We start from the raw sequence: 22974 nt of genomic DNA, 5'->3' as shown, positions 1-22974 counted from the left end.
GCCCGGTCTGTGACCAGGCCTCCTGGTGGATCAGAGCCTCATCAACCAGGCTGTTACTACTGGCTGCACGCAATCCAACGTACGAGCCACAGCCCGGCTGGTCAGGTACCGACTTTAGGTGCTTGTCCAGTGCCAGCTTGAAGACTGCCAGGGGTCTATTGGTAATCCCCCTTATGTATGCTGGGAGGCAGTTGAACAGTCTCGGGCCCCTGGCACTTATTGTATTGTCTCTTAACGTGCTAGTGACACCCCTGTTGAGACAATACACAAATAACTCGCCCATAGGAAAGAGAAGCCTACGACGAAGCTTCGATCCGACTTGGACCATTTACAAAGTCACACAATGTGACTTTGTAAATGGTCCAAGTCGGATAGAAGCGTCGTCGTAGGCTCCTCTCTCTCCTGTGTGCAGGTTATTTGTGTATTGTTCCAGTCACGGTATTGTGCCTTTTTGTTCTCTAAAGGTTGAAAGTAGGGAGGGAGACCAGCATCGTGTATCTAGTGAACCTGTTAACCGCAGGCAAGTTTACACGCGGTACTTCTGAAGTATCTTAATCAGCGCCCCTCCTACCTGCTGGGAGTCATTAATATTGCAGGAATCTGCAGCGTAGTTATGCAAGGTAGACGAGTTGTAACGCTGTACCTGACCCTCTGTACCTGCCAAGCTCTAGTCCTCCACTACTCTCTCCAGTCCAAGGTCACTTCAGAACTTCAGGCTCCACTTGTCACTCCAGCCCTGCCCTGATCACTCCAGTACTACCTTCATCACTCCAGTACTGCCCTGACCTACAATGGTCACTCCAGACCTGCCCTCATCACTCCAGTACTGCCCTGACCTACACTGGTCACTCCAGACCTGCCCTCATCACTTCAGTACTGCCCTGACCTACACTGCTCACTCCAGCCCTGCCCTCATCACTCCAGTACTGCCCTGACCTACACTGGTCACTCCAGCCCTGCCCTCATAACTTCAGTACTGCCCTGACCTACACTGGTCACTCCAGGCCTACCCTCATCACTCCAGTACTGTCCTAGCCTACACTGGTCACTCCAGCCCTGCCCTCATCACTCCAGTACTGCCCTGACCTACACTGGTCACTCCAGACCTGCCCCCATCACTCCAGTACTGCCCTAGCCTACACTGGTCACTCCAGCCCTGCCCTCATCACTCTAGTACTGCCCTGACCTACACTGGTCACTCCAGACCTGCCCCCATCACTCCAGTACTGCCCTAGCCTACACTAGTCACTCCAGCCCTGCCCTCATTACTTCAGTACTGCCCTGACCTACACTGGTCACTCCAGACCTACCCTCATCACTCCAGTACTGCCCTAGCCTACACTGGTCACTCCAGCCCTGCTCTCATCAGTACTGCCCTGGCTTCCACAGGTTACTCCAGTACTGCACTAGCCTACACTGGTCACTCCAGCCCGTGCTGGCATCCACTGGCAACTTCACTGCCACTGTTTTATCAACAGTGAAATACAGACTGTGACAAAGAAGACAGGCTGACCTGCTCGTGCCCATCCCAGAATCTCAACCTAACCTGACCCACCTCTCTCCACTAATTATTATTATTATTATCATTATTATCATTATTATTATTATTATTATTATTATTATAATTATTATTATTATTTTAAACGTATGGAGATATTACAATGTTTTGTTTGCAGTTATTGAACAGGATAAGAAATCCCACCTGTAGCATTTCTTTGTATAGTTGTATTGTTGCAACCAGTGCACTTTAACTGTTGCAAGCACGGTACTGCAACATTTATTTCTCAGTCGATGCAAACTAAGGCTACATTCCTTTATAGTATTTACAGAGTTGTATGCTTACAGACTGTAGACTGGAATGAACTGGTCCACCACTGGTTACTGACCCAACACAGTTTACATACCTGCAAAAAAGACAAAGGTTTGATCAGTGGAGTATCACCTTGATATAACACAAATACCTACACAGGGTTCACAGGACTCACAACAAATCACTCAACAAATCACTTACACATTACTACACAGTGGCACATAGAACGCAGAAGATGACACAAATCAACAAAGTACACAAATCACTATATAAATGTAAAGAGAACACAGAAATAGTACACAAAATACCCACAAGTATACACAAGACTCAGAACACGGTACACGATCCAACCTGCCATTAAGAACAAAGAGGCATAATACCGTAATTGGAATAATTTTAAAATAACCCACATATATGGTCCAAGTCGGACCGAAACGTCGTCGTAAGCTTCTCTCTCCTACGTGCTGGTTATCTGTGTATTGCAACTTGCCATTAGCCTGATCTTTAACGTACTTCCCCTTAATTTGTTCTCTAAATAAATGATCATCCGACCTGATCACTTATAGATCTTTAAATGTTCCCTTTTGTTCTATGGGATGGTCGAACGCCATACACAAATGACATACTACTTCGGTCGTCGACCCCCGTTCAGTATTCAAGTACGATAGAATACTCGGAGAAATAGTGGGGTTGTATACATCAAACATACGTAAGTGACGGACTAACACACCGTGCTGAGAGAATACCATGTTTTCCCCACACAGTGGTAGAACAATGGAAAGAGTTGCAAGGGGAGGATGTAAGTGCATCGACCACTGGAAAGTGTCACAAATATAAATAATCGCCTAGATATCATAGATGGAGCAACGAGAACAAAGTTCTTATTCTCTCCCTACAAATAGGTAATCACATACTGACGACGAGACCCACGAACATAGCTCTGCTCCTTTATCTGGAAATAGGTAATCAAATACACTGACGACGGGACATCGAGAGCATAGATAGCTACCTGATGTAGCTATAAATAGTTAATCACGACATGGATGTGCTCGCATGGGAGGGTTATCATACCTAGATAAAGTGTTGGCAACAGTAAGACGGATGATGAACTCAAGTACGTGATGGCTGGGCTCACTTCAGGTGGTGTATATGTCTGCCCCACACACACGGTGCAGGAGCAGGTCGACAGAGCACCTGCGCCAGGAGGTGACTGAGGGGTGGCAGCAGGGGTGAATCTCCTGCCCTCCCAGGCACCCTGAGCTCCGCCTTCAACCGTTGTGACCCGGTTTCAACCCCAGCTACACTTCATTTCTTCTTATTATTCCTCCTTCTCCAGACCTTCCATGCAACATTTCCCTTCCATCCGCACCTGCATCACCATCATATCTCTTCTGGGAGGTTAAAATTACAATCCCGTGACTACAACAACAACAATTCACAACCAACAACTATGAAATGAAAGTTAGACGACGTTTTGGTCCGTCCTGGACTCGTTTTCATATCCAGTTTGTAAATTAGTTACGCAGTACCTTGCTCAGTCACCTGTGGTAGCATCACACACCTCACAGCTACACTTTAAGGCCACAACAACACCACCTTTCAACATCTGTGCTGTTGAATTAGATACTAGTGCAACACTTGGGTGTCTTTACTGTGGAAACGTTTCGCCAACCAGTGGCTTCCTCAATCCAATACAGAGAAGAATGGTGGAAGATCAGGAGTTTGAGGTTATCAGTCCCTCTGCCAGGAGTCGACGTGTTCAGTCCACCCACACTATCCTTCAATATGTCATTCCACCCACACTATCCTTCAATGTCATCCCACCCACACTATCCTTCAATGTCATCCCACCCACAATATTCTTCAACATGTCATTCCACCCACTTTCCTTCAACTAGCGCCTCTACTTGAATTGATTGCAGGAGTTGCAGCATCATCTTCAAGCATAATATATTCCTCATCCCCGAGTTGCACCTTGCCAGCCACGGCTTGCTTTACCAACTCCTCCCCCCTCCCATCCCCTCCCCTCCCCCTCTCTCTCTCTGTCTGTCTCTCTCTCTCTCTCTCTCTCTCTCTCTCTCTCTCTCTCTCTCTCTCTCTCTCTCTAAAATACTTTACACCGCTGTGGTCACACAAGATTAAAATTTGTCTCCTGGCCCTGGAGGATGCTTACAAGACAGTAACTGCAGAAAGAACAAGAAGGCATAATACCGTGACTGGAACAATATACAAATAACCTTTACATAGGAGAATTAAGCTTATGACCACTGACTAGTCACACTGAAGCGCGAAGGGAAGGCAGTCAGTATATATATATATATATATATATATATATATATATATATATATATATATATATATATATATATATATATATATATATATATATATATATATATATATATATATATATATATATATATATATATATATGTCGTGCCGAATATGTAAAACTGGTCAATTAGCAAGAACTCATTTAAAATTAAGTCCTTTCTAAAATTTTCTCTTATACGTTTAAAGATATATTTTTTTCATTAATGTTAATGTAAAAAATTTTAATTTTGCACCAAAAGAATCTTAGAAAACTTACCTAACCTTATTATAACAAGAACAATTTATTTTAGCCTAACCCAACTAAATATATTTTAGATTTGTTTACAGAAATTTAATACTAAACAAACACAGTGAAATATATTTTTTTCGTTAGGTTCAGAATGATTTTGGCGAAATTATTGCATACACAAATTTTCACTTGTCCTATATGGCAAGATGAGCGTTGCTATTTAAGCCAAGATCGCAAATTCTGCCTATTCGGCACGACATATATATATATTGTCTCCCTACCCTTCGCGCTTTTGTGTGGCTAGTTAATGGTCCCAGTCTGACCGAAATGTCGTTATACGTTTCATTCTCCTACGTATACAGTAGGTGCAGAAACTGCCCAAGTAGTGCTCTGGAACTTCATAATAAACGACTGTTAATGAATCGAGTACTTTGCATATTTTTATAAATGTATTTATGAGACACACGTGCAGCACTAGGACCTTTATTTCGGAAACGTTTCGCTCAATGGGAGTTATAAATAGTCTAGACAAGTGCATGAATTTTAGTGGTTGAATGTGAACAAGACTTGCTTAACATGGGCCAGTAGGCCTACTGAAGTGATCCTATGTTCTTATATCAGTATTTAAACCAAACAAGTTTACAGGACACAACATTGTTTTCGGGGATTCTTGAAAATGTACAAATTATTATTATTATTATTATTATTATTATTATTATTATTATTATTATTATTATTAATTGTTTCAGCCACTCCAGACGTGACCCACCACTGGCAGGTCTCTCCACCCACACATCACTAAGATATACCATCACTGTCTCCACCAGACACAGGTGACCCACCACTGGCAGGTCTCTCCACCCACACATCACTAAGATATACCATCACTGTCTCCACCAGACACAGGTGACCCACCACTGGCAGGTCTCTCCACCCACACATCACTAAGATGTACCATCACTGTCTCCACCAGACACAGGTGACCCACCACTGGCAGGTCTCTCCACCCACACATCACTAAGATATACCATCACTGTCTCCACCAGACACAGGTGACCCACCACTGGCAGGTCTCTCCACCCACACATCACTAAGATATACCATCACTGTCTCCACCAGACACAGGTGACCCACCACTGGCAGGTCTCTCCACCCACATCTCTGAGCTGCACCATCATCGTCTTCCTCAATCAAGTGTTCTCCTCACATTCGCACGTAGAAAACAAATTAGGGAAGAAAGACCAGAGTTCAGCACTTCAAAGAGAACTTACTCAGCAGCAGCAACAACAATCACAACAAGGCTCTAGGTATGGTAGTACAATACATCTTAGAAAGTAAGCACCCATCTTAGGTTCAATATATAGGTCAATTACTAGCTACCGCCCACCCATTGAACCTACACCTTCAGAGACACCACTTGACCCCAATGATAAGCTTCCTGACCACTTATACTACTTAATACATCATTATTCTCTGTCTCTCTCTCTCTCTCTCTCTCTCTCTCTCTCTCTCTCTCTCTCTAAAGTAGATACTATAGAGTACATGACCAGCAGTACAGTGGTGGAGCTTAGTGACTCACCTACTGCAAGTAGGTGAGGAATACCTGCTTTGTTTACAGTAGGTACACTTCCATGTGAGGTGCTGGTACCTAACACCTGACAAGGATGGATGCTACCATTATTACCCATCAATTGCTTATGAATACACACACCAAACATGTGTGTGTGTGTGTGTATGTGTGTGTGTGTGTGTGTGTGTGTGTGTGTGTGTGTGTGTGTGTGTGTGTGTGTGTGTGTGTGTGTGTGTGTGTGTGTGTGTGTGTGTGTGTGTGTGTGTGCGCGGCGTCGTAACTAGCTTTGCGATTTCAAACAACGCTCGCAATCCGTACTACTGTGTTGACTACCTGGTCAACCATATTGTTGTTGCCAACGGCCCTCAAGCATACACAACCATCATCAACCTGACATATCTGGCACTTGTAGTGGTAGTGATCCACCTTAAACGATCTACCTTTGTTGCATCAATCTTTACTACATCTGCCTTTAGAAGTCTGAACCACAGATGTTGACACAGAGTTCTTAAATTAATACGAAAGACAAACAGACAACGTCATTGCTTAGTATTATCAACATTAATAAATTCTGTTAATTTAGTGAAGAGAAAACCTTGGAGAAACCTACCCCATTATGGTTGTTGAAACTCACCGTCACACTCTTATCAGTCTTTATCTACTCTCTCTCCTATTATCTTCACTTCTTATCTCCCTTTTTTACGCCTTGTTTAATTGCCTCTCTTCTTCCTCTTATATATTTCAGTTTCTCTGCACACTTTCCAACACTCGCTACACTCTCCTACAGTTGCTGCTCACGGAGTGTCACTTGCGTCTTGTGCTTGGAGTGTGTGTGAAGGTGGCAGAGACTCGGTGTGTGATGTGCCACGTCGGGCACGGGAGGAGGTTAAAGAGGGAGGGGGAGGGGAGCAAAACAGTAAGGTAACAGGTTAGAGCAGTGTCCCGTTCCTCAGGTACCCTCCTTTTTGCACAATGATCGCGGTGTTCATCTGTACCAGCCCGGAGATATAATAATTTGTACCAGCCCGGAGATATTCCGTACCAGCCAGGAGATATAATAATCTGTACTAGCCAGGAGATATAATAATCTGTGCTAGCCAGATAAAATAATCCGTACCAGCCAAGATATATAATAATCTGTACCAGCCAAGATATATAATAATCTGTACTAGCCATTTGTAATAATATGTACTAGCCAGGAGATATAATATGTACTAACCAGGAGATATAATCGCGCCTCGGGCCATTTCAGATCCAACTCTTCCCACGATACGATACACAGCCGATTAACACGCAGGTACATAGTTACTGCTAGGTGAGCAGGAGTTGCAGGTGTAAGGTGACTAACAGTCAAGTACACAGTTACTGCTAGGTGAGCAGGAGGTGCGGGTGTAAGGTGACTTGCCGATACGTCTCTCCTTGTATCTGGATTCGAACTTGGGACCTTTCGCTTGTAAGTCGAACTCTCTGACCTTCCAACCTGCATTCCTGTATAACTCTTGCCTAACACTAAGACTGCCTGCCTGCCAACATGACTGCCTGCTTGGCACTTTGCCTTCATGCCAACATGACTGCCTTCCTGCTAACATGACCACCTGCCTACCTATATGACTGCCTACCTGCCAATATGACTGCCTGTCTCTCACTATGACTGCCTGCCTCTCACTATGACTATATGACTGTCTGATTGCAAGCTTGATTGGCTGCCTGTTTGCTATCCTGCCTGATTACCAGCCTACTTTTCTGCTTGACTGCCTTCCGGCTTGCCTGCCTGTCTCCCATCCTGCCTACCTCCTTGACTCTATGCCTACCTACCTAGCTGTCTCCCAACTTAAAGACTGCTTGCCTCTATACCTTCAAGCTTGCCTGCCAGACTGCTAACCTATCTGCGTACCTGACTGTAATGGGACCACTGATGTACAGTACTGGGACTCAAGACCAGTATCACAACCCCTGACATACAGAACAAGAGTCCAGTCCTACATTCCAAGGGGATCCAGAAGTGAACAGTGCATTAGGTAGGTCAGTGAACTAGAGTACTGGGGACCCCTGGTCTGGGACCGGGATGTGGGCAACTGGGTGCTCACAACAAGTCCTGGCCCAGAGCGCTGAATACACCTCTGTGTTACAGTGTCACCTGCAAGGCGTGGATACAGTTATATGTGACACAAACTGTATCTTTCAGCTGACTCATCATCCTGAAACAGTAACTCTCTGCACTCCCCACACTTTTACAGTTATTATTATTATTATTATTATTATTATTATTATTATTATTATTATAGTAAGGGGGAAGCTTTCAACCCGTAAGTCCTACAGCAACTGGGTGAATGAGAGGCATTCAGGTTACAGGAGGTAAACACATCCTCCTACCTTATACTGGAGGACAAGAGGGATAGGGGAGACATGATAACGACTTACAAAATACTGAGAGGAATTAACAAGGTGGATAGAGACAGGATGTTTCAGAAATGGGACACAGTAATAAGGGGTCACAACTTGAAGCTGAAAACTCAGATGAGTCATAGGGATGCTAGGAAGTATTTCTTCAGTCATAGAGTTGTCAGGAACTGGAGCAATCTGGAGAGTGATGTGGTGGAAGCAAGATCCATACATAGCTTTAAGAAGAGGTACGATAAAGCTCATGGAACAGGAAGAGTGGACCTAGTAGTGACCAGCGAAGAGGCGGGACCAGGAGCCGTGAATCGACCCCCGCAACCACAAATAGTAAATACAGGTAGGTAAATACACCCCTACCCCCCACACACCCACCCACCCACACCCACACACCACCCACCTACCCACCCACACACACACAGGCACACACACACACACACACACACACACACACACACACACACACACACACACACCTCATCTTGGTGTCAAGAAGCCCCGGAAATACGCAACATTTTTTCTGCTCTCCACTAAATTATCATAAAAAACCCGTGTACAGGTTGGTTGTGCGCGGGCAGACATTAATGTGTTGTTAACTTGCAGCGGAAGTCACGGAGAGAAAGTTGCACTCATTTATCCATCACAAATTGTAAGTGACCAAAATTAGAAAGCTGAAATGCTTAAAACAGTGTGTGTGTGTGTGTGTGTGTGTGTGTGTGTGTGTGTGTGTGTGTGTGTGTGTGTGTGTGTGTGTGTGTGTGTGTGTGTGTGTGTGTGTGTGAGAGAGAGAGAGAGAGAGAGAGAGAGAGAGAGAGAGAGAATACTTGTAGTGTCTCGTCTTCAATAATTTGTTCATCCTCAATCTATATATTTTAACTTCTAATGGTTATAACACTTATTACCGCCTCTTTTAAATTTTTTAAATCACTGTATTGGTCACCCACTCTGATATCCCTCGGCTCCATTTTTTCCTTAATTATCAACTGTGGCCTTTTGTTATCCTTGTGTGAACACGTGTGTATATACTTGGAGAAGACACACATACACACACACACACACACGGGGTTGAAGAACTTCCTGCGGGAGGTTCCGTGGGACAGAGAACTGGCAGGAAAGCCAGTAAACGAAATGATGGAATATGTAACAACAAAATGCAAGGAGGCAATGGAAAGGTTTATTCCCAAGGGCAACAGTAACAACGGGAAGACCAGAACGAGCCCCTGGTTTACCCGACGGTGTAAGGAGGCAAAATCCAAGTGCAATAGAGAATGGAAAAAGTACAGAAGGCAGAGAACACACGAAAATAGGGAGATCAGTCGCAGAGCCAGGAACGAGTACGCACAGGTAAGGAGGGAGGCCCAGCGACAGTATGAAAATGACATAGCATCGAGAATCAAGACTGACCCGAAACTGTTGTATAGCCACATCAGGAGGAAGACAACAGTCAAAGACCAGGTGATCAGATTAAGGACAGAAGGTGAAGAACTCACAAGAAATGATCAGGAGGTATGTGAGGAGCTAAACAGGAGATTTAAGGAAGTTTTTACAGTAGAGACAGGAAGGGCTGTGGGAAGACAGCTCAGAAGGGAACATCAAGAGGGAATATACCAACAAGTGTTGGATGACATACGAACAACTGAGGAGGAGGTGAAGAAGCTTCTAAGCGACCTTGATACCTCAAAGGCGATGGGACCGGACAACATCTCCCCATGGGTCCTTAGAGAAGGAGCAGAGATGCTGTGCGTGCCTCTAACCACAATCTTCAACACATCCCTTGAAACTGGGCAACTACCTGAGAAATGGAAGACAGCTAATGTAGTCCCCATATTTAAGAAAGGAAACAGAAACGAGGCGCTAAACTACAGACCTGTGTCTCTGACATGTATTGTGTGCAAAGTCATGGAGAAGATTATCAGGAGGAGAGTGGTCGAACACCTGGAACGGAACAAGATTATAAATGAAAACCAGCATGGGTTTTATGACAAGGTTTTATGACAAGGGAGTTTTATGACAAGGTAACAGAAGTAAGACACGAGAGAGAGGGGTGGGTAGATTGCGTTTTCCTAGACTGCAGGAAGACCTTTGACACAGTTCCCCACAAGAGATTAGTGCAGAAGCTGGAGGATCAGGCGCATGTAAAAGGGAGGGCACTGCAATGGATCAGGGAATACCTGACAGGGAGGCAGCAACGAGTCATGGTACGTGAAGAGGTATCACAGTGGGCGCCTGTTACGAGCGGGGTCCCACAGGGGTCAGTTCTAGGACCCGTGCTATTTTTGATATATGTGAACGACATGATGGAAGGAATAGACTCTGAAGTGTCCCTATTCGCAGATGATGTGAAGTTGATGAGAAGAATTAAATCGGATGAGGATGAGGCAGGACTGCAAAGAGACCTGGACAGGCTGGACATGTGGTCCAGTAACTGGCTTCTCGAATTCAATCCTGCCAAATGCAAAGTCATGAAGATCGGGGAGGGGCAAAGAAGACCGCAGACAGAGTATAGGCTAGGTGGACAAAGACTACAGACCTCACTCAGGGAGAAAGACCTCGGGGTGACCATAACACCGAGCACGTCACCGGAGGCACACATCAACCAAATAACTGCTGGAGCATACGGGCGCCTGGCAAACCTGAGAATAGCGTTCCGATACCTTAATAAGGAATCGTTCAAGACACTGTACGCTGTGTATGTTAGGCCCATACCGGAGCATGCAGCACCAGTCTGGAACCCACACCTGGTCAAGCACGTCAAGAAGTTAGAGAAAGTACAAAGGTTTGCAACAAGGCTAGTCCCAGAGATCAGGGGAATGTCGTACGAGGAAAGGTTGAGGGAACTCGAACTGACGACACTGGAGGACAGAAGGGTCAGGGGAGACATGATAACGACATACAAGATACTGCGGGGAATAGACAAGGTGGACAGAGATAGGATGTTCCAGAGAGGGGACACAGGAACAAGGGGTCACAACTGGAAGCTGAAGACTCAGACGAGTCACAGGGACGTTAGGAAGTATTTCTTCTGTCATAGAGTCGTCAGGAAGTGGAATAGCCTAACAAGTGAAGTAGTGGAGGCAGGAACCATACATAGTTTTAAGAAGAGGTATGATAAAGCTCAGGAAGCAGAGAGAGAGAGGACCTAGTAGCGATCAGTGAAGAGGCGGGGCCAGGAGATGAGTCTCGACCCCTGCAACCACAATTAGGTGAGTACACACACACACACACACACACACACACACACACACACACACACACACACACACACACACGTGCTCACACAAGGATGACAAGGATTGCCATTCGGGTGTTATCAGTCAAACAGGCGAGGTGTGTTGTAGGTCGGGACCGAGTTCCGCTCTCAAGTCCTTCCCGATTTCAATACACACAAACGAAGAACTGTGTTTCATTTATTCTACAAATGAGCTCTCTATGTCTCTGTGTTTACTACATGTAAATAGTTCATTACCTTCGTAACTTGATCAGCTATCCAAATTTTGCGGCCCAGTCCCTGGACCCATTATGTACCTCTGTAATCCTTTGACTACCGCCCAAATATTTAACATAAAGATGTTAAATATGTTCCTGTGTTTACTAGAGACACTTCAGTGGTAATTTGGTGGCAGCGGAGAAATTAATTACTGGAGGAAGATGAGTGATTATATAGAAAGCCTATGGCTTGTGTGTATCCATATATTCTTGCGCTACCTTCCACATGATAGATGGATATGTGTTGCACAATAAACTAGCTGCTGCGGCGGCAAAATCTGAAATCTAAATCTGTTAGTCAGTTACCCAGTTACTGTACTTACCATAATTCACCAGAGTTCATATTATCTGAGTTAATCTACGCTCACAGAAGTTGTGTGACACAGTGGAGATATCTACCACCCTTAACTGTGACACAGTGGAGATACCTACCACCCTTAACTGTGACACAGTGGAGATACCTACCACCCTTAACTGTGACACAGTGGAGATACCTACCACCCTTAACTATGACATAGTGGAGATACCTACCAACCTTAACTGTGACACAGTGGAGATACCTACCACCCTTAACTATGACATAGTGGAGATACCTACCAACCTTAACTGTGACACAGTGGAGATACCTACCACCCTTAACTGTGACACAGTGGAGATACCTACCAACCTTAACTGTGACACAGTGGAGATACCTACCAACCTTAACTGTGACACAGTGGAGATACCTACCAACCTTAACTGTGACACAGTGGAGATACCTACCAACCTTAACTGTGACACAATGGAGATACCTACCACCCTTAACTGTGACACAGTGGAGATACCTACCACCCTTAACTGTGACACAGTGGAGATACCTACCAACCTTAACTGTGACACAGTGGAGATACCTACCAACCTTAACTGTGACACAGTGGAGATACCCACCAACCTTAACCGTGACACAGTGGAGATACCTACCACCCTTAACTGTGACACAGTGGAGATACCCACCAACCTTAACTATATCTCAAGAAAAGAGCCACCAAGATACTTGAAATTCGAGCAGTAGAAATGAATTTAGGGTAAAAATATTGTGAGACCGCCAGGTGACGTCAAGAGAATCAGCGATGTCTATTTGATTTTCCAATAATCATCTGTTAAAGACGGGTGCGTGTACGTGCGCTCAGAAGCATATGTGTGTGTGCGTGCACGTGCGCTCAGAAGCATATGTGTGTGTGCGTGCACGTGCGCTCAGAAGCATATGTGTGTGTGCGTGCACGTGCGCTCAGAAGCATATGTGTGTGTGCGTGTACGTGCGCTCAGAAGCATATGTGTGTGTGCGTGTAAGCGTCTGCGTGCTTTTGTGCATGTGTACTCACGAATATGTGGTTACAGGGATCCAGTCTTACAGCCTCGCCAAGCTTCACAACTTGCCGCTTGTCAGATTCATGCCCTCCTAGCATCGTGGGTCCTATCGTACCTACTCTTAAAGCTATGTATGGAGTCTACCCCATCTCATTCGTGTGCGCGTGTAAACGTGTGTGTGCGTGTGTTTGTAAACGTGTGTGTGCGTGCGTTTATGTAAGCGAATGACACGGAACAAACCACAATGTATAAAATAATTTAGAGAGAGAGAGAGAGAGAGAGAGAGAGGAAATCGGTGGGTGGGGGGCAGTAACTAGCGGAAGCAACACTGGCACCAGCAGAGCTATCAGCAGAGCCAGGTTTCCCCTTACGTGTTCTATAATGAAAGAGGATTGCAAGGTGCAGGTGAAACTTGCGTTGCAGGTCGTCCGTGCCAAGCATGAACAAGGACTCTTCACGACTTACAACTCACTTCAGCGAGACATGTAGCGAAAAACTCGTTGCTCGTGATGCTTAATTTCTGCAACACAATAGCAACCAGGATGCAACACCAAAATAACAACCTTCATCCACAATACAACAATCATCAACCAATACACAATACCACAACACAACACCAAAACAGCCAACTGGTCGGTACACGGGCGTTCAGCGTATACTGGGGAAAGACTGTGATCTCCAGAGGTGCTAAACACTGTAAACATGACCCAGCTTCTCAAAGGAGGCAACAGAGCTATAGTAATAAAGGTACAGGTCAGGTACACTAGCATCACACATCATAAAAGTCTTTAAAAGGGTGTAAAATGCAAATTAAGAATTTCATGGATAGTCACTGACTCCACAACCCAGGCTAAAGCGGTTTTTGAGCAGGTACTGTCCACTGCAACTTGCAGGCCACTAAAATAAAATGACAGAGGCACCGGAAGAACAGTAAAGAAAACAGATGTATGCAAGGATTGAGCAAAGGCATGTGGCAAATGTGGCCAAGGAATGATGGCCCATACAATGAGATCAAAAGATATAACAGGCAATACAGGGAAATAATGCTGACGAACAGATCACGTACAATGCTTGTAAATAAAGTAAATCCCAGTGTGATCATTATAAAACAAGACACAATTTTGGTACCTTTAATGTTTTTCATCCTTATAGCATAATACCCGTCACACAATTACTAACCAAAATTTGACACAGCACAAGACACGGAAAAAAGTATTTTTAGAAGCGCGGAACTCTGTAGGCAAAGGAAAATAATAAAACGTTTAACAGTGAAAAAATCCGTCTGCTTCTTTATAAGGAAAAAATAAAAACGTTGCCAGTCATAAGAATAATTTCAGACGAACTATCGTGTAGAGAACACGTTAAAGAAAATGTAGCTCAGGCCAGGACAACGAAAGGTCACTCCGATGATGGCACTTTTAAATCCCTGATACTGACGAGTTTACACTTTGCTAACAAGAGAGATATCAGAGCTGTAAAATGTACAGAGGTGGTTTGCTCCCCACTCGGAGTCAAAACAGATTAACTTCTGGAATGTACTCTCTGAAACGGATAATAGACACATCATAATAATATGGAAAAAACTTCAGTTTGGTCCTGAAGCTGAACACTACCATAATAACTTACTGGAGTGAGAGAGACAGGAGGAAGTGCAAAGGTGTCATCGGCACAATCACACAACACTACGTAAACATCCGTGGTCCAAGACTCAACTTTTTTCCAGCAGATATGAGAAATATTACCGGAATAAAGGTAGAAGAGTGTGGGCCGCATCCTGGTATGGGGGGGGGGTTGTTAGGATATCGTAGACGGGACTGGGCTTTGACAGGGGATGAGACAGCTTAACAGCTCTTTGCCTGTAAATTCAAGGATTTGAAAAAATGCTTCACAAAGAGAGGGGACGAAGATCAGAGACGTGAGAAGTGAAAGTAAAGTGTGGGATTCAACGAGAGGAAGAAGAAAAGATTGTATATTGAAGTTAAGAGCGTTAAATTGGATATTACCTTCCTGAGAAAAAAAAACACTAATTACCAATAAGAAAGTAAGTGTAAAGGAGGGGGAAGAACAACAGTTGCGGAATACTATGTTTGATGGAGATGGAAGCAGAAGTGGAACCAGTCACAATTTTATAAATAAATATATCAGTGGGGAAGCTTGAATTAGTCTCCAGTGTATATACTCACAAATACTCTCCTCGGTGTATATACACTAAAGCATACTCCTTTCGGGGTATATGCACTGAAAATCACTCCTCCCAGCGTATTTATACTGAGGGATACTTCTCTCTGCGTATATGCACAGATATAGTTCTCGGCGCATATACCAGGAGTGGTAAACTACTTAGAGCTGATCTTCATAAGACAAAGAACGTATCAATGCTCAGCATATATTCACGTCTTTACAAGTAATCAGTAACATTAGAGACGCTCTGGGTACATCAAAATGTTAACCCACAGGAAAGTTCTCGAAGGTCCTAATCCTATATACATATCTATATAGGTAGGTAGTGTGTCAGTGTAAGCTGACTACTGCTTTTGTGAAACATATCTCGCTTCGTTACCAAGTCTTCTCCTTACTAACACCTGGTTGGGTATCTCACACTAAACTTCAGCAAGGGACCTACAGTCAGTATACATATACAGGAGGGCCCCGCTTATACAGCAGGTTAGGTTTCAGGCTACTGCTGTATAGCGAAAAACTCTGTAAAGTGAATTATAGCCTTTTCTTTTTACTTTCAAAAGCATATAACAGCCTGATAGAATGTTTACACTATCATATATTAAGTGAGCAATAGAGCTAGGCCTAAAAAATGCATATACAGTACACACATTACTTACCTTAAAATATTTTGTCCTTAGCTTATAGTGAGTAGTGATTATTTATTGTAGGAAAAATGAATAAATGAGGAATGAGTGTAATTAAAAACTGCTGCATTAGCGAAACGCCGTAAAGCGAAGCACTGTAAAGAAGGTCCCCTGTATATCTACAGATTTAAACATTTTAAGATACATAACACTGAATAGTACCGTCACAGCTATTGTCATCAGTTTTTGGTCTGTGATTAGTACACAGTACCAAAAGGTGGTACTGACACAGTTGCGCAGGATGGCGGTGCCTCAGTGTATACCTGTGGCCAGTTTCGAGAGTTGTTTTATCCTCGCGGTACAGCACAGTATAACTACAACGCGCAGATTTACGAGGACGTGAGAATAATGGATACAGATATAAATTACACAGCAACATGTCTATACAACATAAACTTGGTAGTAACATACATACCAGAATTTCCAATAGTGTAATGGTGCGTCAGCAATGAAACAACAAGCGCATGGTTTAAACTCTAAACCATGTTTTGGTTTAAACTATAAACCGGTAACATTTTTCCTTCACAAACAAGGCAACTCCAAATGACAGAAAAACCAGAGGTAAGGATCACGAGGCAGCTTGTGAGAAATCAGTGTAATGGTGAGAAGTGTACTATGCCTCTCCCTCCTTATTCTTATCTTTATCCTCTCTGTTTCCTCATTTACCCTGCCTACGTCTGGTATAAACCGTTTAATTAATACCAAAAAGTGGTTTAGAAAAGACACGTGAGCCAACAGCACATACAAAAAACGCTTTTGCCTATACAGTCATTCTTGATTTGTATGTTAGAAGTAATCAGGGTCCCAGAATAGAAACTTTTTCTAATACGTCTAATATGTCCTGGTGGTCTATTTTTTGTTACACAGATCAATTTTGCAGGCTAAGAGCTGTTACCATACCTTAGCTCATTCCCAAGCCCGGCCCTGTCTAATGCATACTACCACACCCTGGGATGTTACCTACAACAGTCGACTAACACCCAGGTACCTATTTACTACCAGGTGAACAGGGGCTGCAGGTGTAAGGAAACATGCCCAACGTTTCCACCCGTGCCGGGGATCGAACCACAGGCCCTCAGTGAGATGAGTGCGCCAACAACCAAGCCACGGGTAGTGAAATATTCATGGATGGGGGTGGTGGAACAGAATTGCGCTAAACCTCACATTCACTTCAATGAATGTTACTTATATGTTCCTCAATATCAACAAAATTTTCTGAGTAGAACGATTATATTTTAATTATGTTTTAGCGAGTACAGTAGACCCGTTGAGCCTAGCTGGCTGAGAGGATAGCGGATCAAGCCTCCGTAACTCTTTAGCGCATCACATAAAGAAATTATTAGTTCTAGAAGTATACTTCTCCAGGGTTCTAATAAATAATTTGTTATTAAAGTATCGTGACAGAGAATAACTTTAGAATGTGAGGTGAGTTGAAGTTCAACAACAGAGAGTTGCCTCACAACCTATCTCATTAGCTCCTGTTCACCTAGCAGTAAATAGGTACCTGGGAGTTAGTCGACTGCTGACAACAGGTCGTTGTACGTGGTCTTGGGCTCAATAATGAAAGATATGAGTTACTTCCCAGCACGAGCGGAAATGTGCAGGTTTCCCTAACACCTGTTCACCTGCCAGGTGTTATCCGGGTGTACTGGGTTGCATCCTGGACAAGATCAGAGGCAACCATCAGACACAAGCCGCTACACTGATTGTCTGTCTTAGGAAATACCGAGTTACTAACCCTCAGGGTTAAAAATCCGAATAAAAATTCCATTCCAGGGTCAAGAACCAAAAGATCCCACTGGATTATAAATCTACAATGCCTGATGTTCTCAGGTTATCCCGGGTTATGAACCCTCCGCGGTTTAATAATTTAGGAGTTATCCAGGATTATTAACCTCCCAGGGGTTAATAATTTTCGCATATCCTTAATTATTAATCCCGAGGTTGATAACTAAAAGAAAGTCGTCTCCTTAACTATATGCAGAGTGTCTGAACGTAAATAGCGTTGCTGGGGTTTAACAGTGTATATTTCTGTTGGTTGTAGCGTATGAGAAAATCATTGTGTATGCTGAACACCTCCACGGGGTTGCCTTGTACACGCTGGCACATGTCTAAGATGTTTTATGTATGAACAACAGCGGTATCTATTGTGAGTTTGTGTGTGTGTGTTTTGGAGATGAGGTGGGAAGGAAAGGAGAAAAGAAGAAGGGACGGACAGGTGATCGAGTAATGGATTTCAGGAAGGGAGAGAGATGTAATGGAAGGTTGACAGAAAGAAGGAAGAAAGAAATAGAGGAAGGCACAGGTTGATTATTATTATTATTTTAATCGTCATTGTCATCATTATTACTTTTTAGATTATATTCATAGAAAATACTGAAGAAAATGAGTGGAAGAGTAATGTGAGACAACTAGAGTGAGAGAAAGACAGAGAGAGAGAGAGAGAGAGAGAGAGAGAGAGAGAGAAGGAAGGGGAGGGGACGGAGTGATAAACAGATGGAGGAATGGGAGTGTAAGGCAACAGGTGTGTCCGGGTTATAACATTAACTGTGGCAGGTGAAGGTATATGTATATATTACATTATCATAATATTTCACACTTGCCTTTTGTTCACGTCTCTCTCTCTGTTTCCTCTCTCACCTCACCTCACATGTTTTCTTAATTCCTCTTGCCTTTCACCTTACACTACTTCCTCTTCTCTTTCGCCACCTATCTTCTACCACACTTCGCTCATCGTAGCTCATCCCGTCTGACTACTCCCTCATCTTCTGTACCATCAACCCTCCTACCTGCCACCTCCCTCATTCTTCTCTAACAGGTGTCGGTGCTGCAGCCTCCAGCGTAGACAACACAGGCGGATATTACTGCTGATATAGTCAGCGATAAGTCTACACTCTCTCTGACCCAACCAGGAACACACACACACACACACACACACACACACACACACACACACACGGTGATAATAAACCATGAACATCGTTATAGTCACTGAGAGGTGCTAATTTCGTTGGGGTTACATAACAAGGAACCATGAGGCAAAGTAAGCGGGTGTATGCACCATGCAGAGTGTTAATCCATTAGGGAACCCGAGAAGTTATAAAAGAAAATGCAGCAGTAAATCAAAGTCGGAGGCACAGCCCGGAACCTGGGGCTCAACCCATTCAAACACTGGATGACACACACAGTCTCTCTCGATATGTGCTTTTGACAGCTGGTAACTAACACACGCACATATACACACAAATGGTAAGAGAATCAAACAACTGCCCAAGTGTCTACCTAAAAGTACATTTGACAGATGGCAACTAAAACAGACATACATCCAGAACTTATCTTTCTTGATAAGTAAGACACGTTTCGCCTGCACAGTAGGCTTCTTCAGTCGTATACTGAGGAGGCAGCATAAGCAGTGATATAAAGACGATGCAATCAGTCCATCACCCTCGAAGACGTAGGCTTGAGGTGGTCAGTCCCTCAGCCTGGAAGGACTGACCACCTCAAACCATAGTCTGGAAACAGACTATGGTTTGAGGTGCACCATAGTCTGGAAACAGACTATGGTTTGAGGTGCACCATAGTCTGGAAACAGACTATGGTTTGAGGTGCACCATAGTCTGGAAACAGACTATGGTTTGAGGTGCACCATAGTCTGGAAACAGACTATGGTTTGAGGTGCTCCATAGTCTGGAAACAGACTATGGTTTGAGGTGCACCATAGTCTGGAAACAGACTATGGTTTGAGGTGCTCCATAGTCTGGAAACAGACTATGGTTTGAGGTGCTCCATAGTCTGGAAACAGACTACGGTTTGAGGTGCACCATAGTCTGGAAACAGACTATGGTTTGAGGTGCACCATAGTCTGGAAACAGACTATGGTTTGAGGTGCACCATAGTCTGGAAACAGACTATGGTTTGAGGTGCACCATAGTCTGGAAACAGACTATGGTTTGAGGTGCACCATAGTCTGGAAACAGACTATGGTTTGAGGTGCACCATAGTCTGGAAACAGACTATGGTTTGAGGTGCACCATAGTCTGGAAACAGACTATGGTTTGAGGTGCTCCATAGTCTGGAAACAGACTATGGTTTGAGGTGCACCATAGTCTGGAAACAGACTATGGTTTGAGGTGCACCATAGTCTGGAAACAGACTATGGTTTAAGGTGCACCATAGTCTGGAAACAGACTATGGTTTAAGGTGCACCATAGTCTGGAAACAGACTATGGTTTGAGGTGCACCATAGTCTGGAAACAGACTATGGTTTGAGGTGCACCATAGTCTGGAAACAGACTATGGTTTAAGGTGCACCATAGTCTGGAAACAGACTATGGTTTGAGGTGCACCATAGTCTGGAAACAGACAACCACTACCACTACTGCTTCTATTATTTTTCTACTACCTCGTCTTGTTCTACTCCTAGCACCGCCCTTCTCTCGTATATATACCGCTCCCTTCCCTTCAAGTAGTGAAATAGGTTGTGGTCAGACAGGAAGGGAAGCATTAGGTTAGGTGGCCTGTCTGTCCACTTTGGGTCAGTTTTAAGTAAGTGTTTTTTGTCACATAGTGAGGAATGTAGTTATTGTAACTCAACACCTGGTGGCTGTATTACATGCAAACGTTACCTGAAAATGTTACCTGCAGACGTTACTTTCAGACGTTATCTGCAAACGTTACCTGAAGGCATTACCTGCAGAAGTTACCTGAAAACGTTACCTGCAAACATTACCTGCAGCCGTTACCTTCAAACGTTACCTGCAAACGTTACCTCCAGCCGTTACCTGCAAACGTTACCTGTAGACGCTACCTGGGTTACAACATTATTTACCACAGTTTTATACCCAAACACGCAAACTCTGATTATAATCTTTGGTAAGCGCTAAACCCAGGGAGGCCATACAGTATACTGAAGCTTATCTACACACGTGTCAAACTGAGCATACTAAAGCTTACCTACACACGTGTAAATCTAAGTACATTGAAGCTTATCTGCACATGTGTAAATCTAAGCAGACTAAAGCTTACTCACATGTGTAAATCTAAGTATACTAAAGCTTGCACACATGTGTAAAAGAAGGTAGCTGTGGAACTGGAGCAGCATTCATTATAGATGCTACACATCAAAGCAGACCTGGGTAGGTAGGTACTCCGCTGACATGCCCTAAATAGCAGTCACATAGTACCCACCTCAACTCTCACTCAACCTACTTACCTTTCCAAGCTGTTGTTGATTTGAGGAAGACACATGTGCAACAGTTTGATATCATTATTACAGAGATGTTGCACCTGCTCAGCAGGCTTCTTCAGTCAAACCTGGTTGGTCGGTTAACGGTGTTTAAAGCCTATCGGCTTCACGAGGGTCATTACGGCTGCAAATTATCTATTCACCACCAGCCAAAAATATTTTAATCCCTTGAAAAGGGACTAAACAACCACTCATTGTATGTCCCGGGAGGCTGAATAAATGTCAAGGGTTCGATCCCCGGTCAGTCGCAAAGATGTATTTGCTTAAAACCACTTTGTTCTGTGGATGCATCAATAGATATACACGTCCCTGTGTATGATGTAGAGCTGAACACGTCAAGGTTGAGAGACTGATCACCTCAAACTTACTTATTTAAGGCTGATGGACTGATCACCTAAAACTTACTTCTTCAAGATTGAGGGACTGATCACCTCAAACTTATTTCAAGACTGAAGGACTGATCACCTCAAACTTACTTCTTCAAGATTGAGGGACTGATCACTTCAAACTTACTTCTTCAAGATTGAGGGACTGATCACCTCAAACTTATTTCAAGACAAGACTGAAGGACTGATCTCCTCAAACTTACTTCTTCATGGCTAAGGGACTGATCACCTCCTAACTGGTTCTCTACTGCCTCTGTAGCCTCCAATATTTAAATCACCTCTGTATTTCGACTGAAGAAGCCTGCTGAGCAGAGAAAACGTCACGACAATAAAAATACCAAAATGTTGCTTGTTTATTTGTTGGTATTGTATACCAATAATATAACATTACTATTTATTTTTGTACCCATCTTCATATCTCTGTGTTGGAAGCTCTTAAATGGTGCAAGTAGCTGACCTACAGCTTAATGGTACCGCACATAGCTCACAACCGAAGCGATCCGGGTTCGATTCCCAAGTAAGATGAGACGTATAAGGAAGTCACCTTATATCTGCTGTCCCTGTTCACCCAGGAGTAAATAGGTATTTGTGTATTTATCGTTGTGTGTTGCAAGTCATCCCTGGGAAGGGTGGATACCTTACATAAGAATGAGAGTCTGATATGAACTAAGGTAAGATAAGAACTTTTAAATTGTAAATTTTGGGTGTGAAAAGTAGATTTGTGGTTGGTACATGGTAAAGACAGATATCAGAGAACTTAGCAGTCCACAACGAGGCGATTTATGGTTGGTACATGGTTAAGACAGATACCAGAGGCCTTAGCAGTCCACAAGGCGATTTATGGTTGGTACATGGGAAAGACAGATATCAGAGAACCTAGTAGCCCACAACGAGGCGATTTATGGTTGGTACATGGAAAAGGCAGATATCAGAGGACTTAACAGCCCACAACGAGGCGATTTATGGTTGGTACATGGGAAAGACAGATATCAGAGAACCTAGTAGCCCACAACGAGGCGATTTATGGTTGGTACATGGAAAAGGCAGATATCAGAGGACTTAACAGCCCACAACGAGGCGATTTATGGTTGGTACATGGGAAAGACAGATATCAGAGAACCTAGTAGCCCACAACGAGGCGATTTATGGTTGGTACATGGAAAAGGCAGATATCAGAGGACTTAACAGCCCACAACGAGGCGATTTATGGTTGGTACATGGGAAAGACAGATATCAGAGAACCTAGTAGCCCACAACGAGGCGATTTATGGTTGGTACATGGAAAAGGCAGATATCAGAGGACTTA

General features: G+C 43.8%; 1 protein-coding gene across 5 annotated transcripts in view; it reads right to left on the bottom strand.

Moving 5' to 3' along the window:
* The window catches only part of LOC128700710 (DIS3-like exonuclease 2), a 324230-nt gene that overhangs the window by 162639 nt on the left and 138617 nt on the right, over positions 1–22974 (bottom strand). The window contains exon 1 of one of the 5 annotated variants that reach the window (XM_070097245.1): positions 2882–2996. The exons of the other annotated variants lie outside the window; for them this stretch is intronic. The gene's annotated coding sequence lies outside the window, so the exon portion shown is untranslated. Of the gene's footprint in view, positions 1–2881; positions 2997–22974 lie in introns of those variants that run through there. 5 annotated transcript variants of the gene reach the window in all.

The sequence above is a fragment of the Cherax quadricarinatus genome, chromosome 56 (assembly GCF_038502225.1).
Source record: "Cherax quadricarinatus isolate ZL_2023a chromosome 56, ASM3850222v1, whole genome shotgun sequence".
Classification (NCBI taxonomy): Eukaryota; Metazoa; Arthropoda; class Malacostraca; order Decapoda; family Parastacidae; genus Cherax; species Cherax quadricarinatus.
Note: the sequence above shows the minus strand (reverse complement) of the source record. Positions and strands in the feature narration are given on the sequence as shown.